Raw genomic sequence first — 6000 nt, 5'->3', positions numbered from 1 at the left:
CTGGTGGTCAATCATGGGATACTCCACCTGGTGGTCAATCATGGGATACTCCACCTGGTGGTCAATCATGGGATACTCCACCTGGTGGTCAATCATGGGATACTCCAACTGGTGGTCAATCATGGGATACTCCACCTGGTGGTCAATCATGGGATACTCCAACTGGTGGTCAATCATGGGATACTCCAACTGGTGGTCAATCATGGGATACTCCAACTGGTGGTCAATCATGGGATACTCCAACTGGTGGTCAATCATGGGATACTCCACCTGGTGGTCAATCATGGGATACTCCAACTGGTGGTCAATCATGAGAGTTGTTGCATCAGAATCTTTTGGGAAACGCTGTTGTTAACTGTAAACAAACAGAAGTCATGTACATATTATATTTACTTACATCATACTTATACATTCAATTGCGCCAAGATTAATGCAGCCATCATTAGTTGCTACAAGCAGCAAAACCCATTTAATATCGATAAGAAATATGGTAAATGCAGAGTAAATTGTACAATTTCGACCATGTGTTTATGAATCGCTATCAAATAGTGGTGATACCAGGTGTTCGCGAAAAGGTGAGCGGATCCTGCCCCACCGGTGGCACCCGTCACACATGCAAAGGCTAATCAACTTCTCACCTGGAAAAACAGGAAAATTGCATCGAACATCAATTTTGTCATTGATGCGTTAAATTTTGTTTAATTACTCTATAAAATTATTAAACAGATGTCTGTAATTGTTTGTCTGTTTTGATCAGTACAGTCATATGTACTGGAGCGGTCATAAAATAGGCATTATGCCAGGTGAACAATTAAGTGGAAATAAGTGCGATACTCTGTGTACCAGACATGTACGTGACTGGGTTACGCTCGTCCCGGTGCGCATGGCAGTACATGTTTATTTGACATGCCCTCCTTGTTTGTAACAAACAGGATTACCCTTAATCCATTTCAAGGTGGGGACAAATAGACAGAAAACACCACTGGTATAAACTACGAAGAGCTGCCGCGGAAAGGCTTCACGCCCCATTTAGTGTTGCAAGCCATTTTCTCTCGGAAGGTGGACAGCTCCGTGTACTGATCAAAGGTAAGGACCGAGCTTTTCAAGTTGTGCTAAGCATTAGGTGCCTGCTGAATCTGAGATTGTGGGTTCAAATCCCGCCCCCTCCAAAAAAGTTTAAAAAAATCTGAATTTTCATGAGATAGTGTAATCCCAAATCCCTTCCTATGCTGTAAGTAAACCAGTAGCAGTATAAGTAGCTTCTATGTCAACAAACAATTTGCAATTGTTACACAAGGAAATAGTGATCTGAAACACACATAATACCCCGTGTCTATGTCAAAATCCTTTTGAAAAACTGATTTAAACAGTATTTGTTTTATCAAAAATAGGGTTGTTCAACGGACATATAAAACATATGTAAAGACCTCTTGATTACAAAATAGTCCAGTCACTAAAATGTCCGGAAAAAAAGAATAATCAATGCAATATTCTCCCCTACCATGACATCTTCTCCCCCACCATGACATCTTCTCCCCAACCATGACATCTTCTCCCCTACCATGACATCTTCTCTCCTACCATGACATCTTCTCACCTACCATGACATCTTCTCCGTACCATGACATCTTCTCCCCTACCATGACATCTTCTCTCCTACCATGACATCTTCTCCCCGTACCATGACATCTTCTCCCCCACCATGACATCTTCTCCCAACCATGACATCTTTCTCCGTACCATGACATCTTCTCCTACCATGACATCTTCTCTCCTACCATGACATCTTCTCTCCTACCATGTCATCTTCTCTCCTACCATGTCATCTTCTCCCCTACCATGACATCTTCTCCTCCTACCATGACATCTTCTCCTACAATGTCATCTTCTCTCCTACCATGACATCTTCTCCCCACCATGACATCTTCTCCGTACCATGACATCTTACTCTCCATGACATCTTCTCCCCTACCATGACATCTTCTCTCCTTACCATGACATCTTCTCTCCTACCATCTTCTCTGTGACATGACATCTTCTCCCGTACCATGACATCTTCTTCCTACAATGTCATTCTTCTCCCCACCATGACATCTTCCTCCGTACCATGACATCTTCTTCCCTACCATGATCCCACCATCTTCTCTCCAACCATGACATCTTCTCTCCCACCATGACATCTTCTCCTCCACCATGACATCTTCTCCTACCATGACATCTTCTCCCGTACCATGACATCTTCTCCCTACCATGACATCTTCTTCCGTATCATGACATCTTTTCTCCTACCATGACATCTTCTCCTACCACCATGATCGATCTTCTCTCCTACCATGACATCTTCTTCGTACCATGACATCTTCTTCCCTACCATGACATCTTCTCCCGTACCATGACATCTTCCATACCATGACATCTTTCTCCTACCATGACATCTTCCCATCTACCATGACATCTTCTCCCGTACCATGACATCTTCTCTCCTACCATGACATCTTCTCTCCTCCACCATGACATCTTCTACCATGTCGTCTTCTCCACCATGACATCTTTCTCCTACCATGTCATCTTCTCTACCATGACATCTTCTCCCCTACCATGACGTCTTCTTCTCTCCTACCATGGCATCTTCTCTCGTACCATGACATCTTCTCTCCTACCATGACATCTTCTCCTACCATGACATCTTTCTCCTACCATGACATCTTCACCCGTACCATGACATCTTCTCTCCTACCATGACATCTCCCACCATGACATCTTTTCTCACACCATGACATCTTCCGTGTCGTCATCTTTCCCGTACCATGACATCTTCTCCCGTACCATGACATCTTCTCCCGTACCATGACATCTTCTCTCCTACCATGACATCTTCTCCACCTACCATGACATCTTTCCCTACCATGACATCTTCTCCCCTACCATGACATCTTTTACCATGTCATCTTCTCCTGTTACGATGACATCTTCTCTCCTACCATGACATCTTCTCTCGTACCATGACATCTTCTCTCCCGTACCATGGCATCTTCTCCCTACCATGACATCTTCACCCGTACCATGACATCTTCTCTCCTACCATCTTCATCTTCTCCTCCTACCATGACATCTTCTCTCCTACCATGGCATCTTCACCCGTACCATGATCATCTTCCATATCTCCACCATGACATCTTCTTCTACCACCATGACATCTTCTCCCTACCATGACATCTTTTTCCCGTACCATGACATCTTCTCCCTACCATGACATCTTCTCCCCCACCATGACATCTTCACCCCATGACATCTTCTCCCGTACCATGACATCTTCTAATCCACCATGACATCTTCTCCTCCACCATGACATCTTCTCCCCCTACCATGACATCTTTCTCCCTACCATGACATCTTCTCTTCTACCATACCATCTTTCTCCTACCATGACATCTTCTCCAGTACCATGACATCTTCATCATCTCCATGGCATCTTCTCCTCCACCATGACATCTTCTTCTCCTACCATGACATCTTTCCCGTACCATGATCATCTTTCTCCCACCATGACATCTCTTCACCCGTACCATGACATCTTCTCCGTACCATGACATCTTCATCATCTTCCTACTCGACATCTGTTACCATGACATCTTCTCCTCCTACCATCTTCATCTTCTACCATGACATCTTCTCCCGTTACCATGACATCTTCTCCCGTACATGACATCTTTCTCCTACCATGGCATCTTCTCTCCTACCATGACATCTTCTCCCATTACCATGACATCTTCTCTCCTACCATGACATCTTCTCCCATACTCATGACATCTTCACTCGTACCATGACATCTTCTCCTTTACCATGACATCTTCTCCCTACCATGACATCTTCTTCGTACCATGACATCTTTCCCGTACCATGACATCTTCCTGTACCATGACATCTTCCCTCCACCATGACATCTTCTCTCCTACCATGACATCTTCACCGGTACCATGACATCTTCTCTCCTACCATGACATCTTCTCCTCCACCATGACATCATGTCTCCTACCATGGCATCTTCTCCCGTACCATGGCATCTTCTCTCCTACCATGGCATATTCACCCGTACCATGACATCTTCTCTCCTACCATGACATCTTCTCCCCTACCATGACATCTTCTCTCCTACCATGACATCTTCTCTTCCACCATGACATCTTCTCGTACCATGACATCTTCTCTCCTACCATGACATCTTCTTCCTCCGTACCATGACATCTTCCTACCATGACATCTTCTCCCTACCATGACATCTTCACCTGTACCATGACATCTTCTCCTCACCATGTCATCTTCACCCGTACCATGACATCTTCTTCTCTTACCATGTCATTTTCTCCTGATCTTCCTCCACCATGACATCTTCTCTTCTACCATCATCTTTCACCCTACTATGACATCATTTTCTCCCTACCATGACATCTTCCTCCTACCATGACATCTTCTCCCTACCATGGCATCTTCTCCTCCACCATGACATCTTCTCTCCTACGATTTCTTCTCCCTGGCATCTTCTCACCCTACCATGACATCTTCTCCCTACCATGACATCTTCACCCGTACCATGACATCTTCTCTCCTACCATGGCATCTTCACCCGTACCATGACATCTCTACCCATCTCCATACCATGACATCTTCTCTCCTACCATGACATCTTTCACCCGTACCATGACATCTTTCTCTCTACCATGGCATCTTCTCCAATACACGACATCTTCTCCCACCATGACATCTTCTCCCCACCATGACATCTTCACCCGTACCATGACATCTTCTCTCCTACCATGGCATCTTCACCTCCACCATGACATCTTCTCTCATACCATCTTCTCCACCATGACTTCTCTTCCTACCTACCATGGCATCTTCACCCGTACCATGACATCTTCTCTCCACCATGACATCTTCACCCGTACCATGACATCTTCTCTCCTACCATGGCATCTTCACCCGTACCATGACATCTTCTCTCCTACCATGGCATCTTCACCCGTACCATGACATCTTCTCTCCTACCATGACATCTTCACCCGTACCATGACATCTTCTCTCCTACCATGACATCTTCCCTACCATGTCATCTTATCTCCTACAATGACATCTTCTCCCCTACCATGTCATCTTCACTCCAACCATGACAACTTCTCCCGTACCTTACATCTTCTCCCCGTACCATGACATCTTATCCCGTACCATGACATCTTCACTCCTACCATGACATCTTCTCGCCTAACTGACATCTTCTCCCTACCATGACATCTTCTCTCCTACCATGACATCTTCTCTTCTACCATGGCATCTTTCTCCCCACCATGACATCTTCACTCCAACCATGACATCTTTCTCCATGTACTTTACATCTTCTCCCTGACGTACCATGACATCTTCTCTCAGACCATGTCATCTTCTCTCCTACCATGTCATCTTCTCTTCTACCATGACATCGTCCTACCATGACATCTTCACCCGTACCATGACATCTTCTCCTCCTACCATGACATCTTCTCCTCCTACCATGACATCTTCTCTCCTACCATGGCATCTTCACCCGTACCATGACATCTTCTCTCCTACCATGACATCTTCTCCTCCACCATGACATCTTGTCTCCTACCATGGCATCTTCTCCCGTACCATGGCATCTTCTCTCCTACCATGACATCTTCTCTCCTACCATGACATCTTCCCTACCATATCATCTTCTCTCCTACCATGACATCTTCTCTTCTAAAATGACATCTTCTCTCCTACCATGACATCTTCACCCGTACCATGACATCTTCTCTCCTACCATGGCATCTTCACCCGTACCATGACATCTTCTCTCCTACCATGACATCTTCCCTACCATGTCATCTTATCTCCTACAATGACATCTTCTCCCCTACCATGTCATCTTCACTCCAACCATGACAACTTCTCCCGTACCTTACATCTTCTCCCGTACCATGACATCTTCTCCCGTACCAT

General features: G+C 45.1%; 1 protein-coding gene across 1 annotated transcript in view; it reads left to right on the top strand.

Moving 5' to 3' along the window:
• The first annotated feature begins 862 nt into the window (after positions 1-862).
• The window catches only part of LOC124270144 (solute carrier family 22 member 6-A-like), a 51444-nt gene continuing 46306 nt past the window's right edge, over positions 863-6000 (top strand). The window contains exon 1 of the mRNA XM_046705172.1: positions 863-1086. The gene's annotated coding sequence lies outside the window, so the exon portion shown is untranslated. The remainder of the gene's footprint in view (positions 1087-6000) is intronic.

The sequence above is a fragment of the Haliotis rubra genome, unplaced genomic scaffold, assembly GCF_003918875.1.
Source record: "Haliotis rubra isolate DU_JTF1 unplaced genomic scaffold, ASM391887v1 Scf15, whole genome shotgun sequence".
In the NCBI taxonomy this organism is placed as follows: Eukaryota; Metazoa; Mollusca; class Gastropoda; order Lepetellida; family Haliotidae; genus Haliotis; species Haliotis rubra.
The sequence above is the reverse complement of the archived record's forward strand: the minus strand, read 5'-3'. Positions and strand labels throughout refer to the sequence as shown.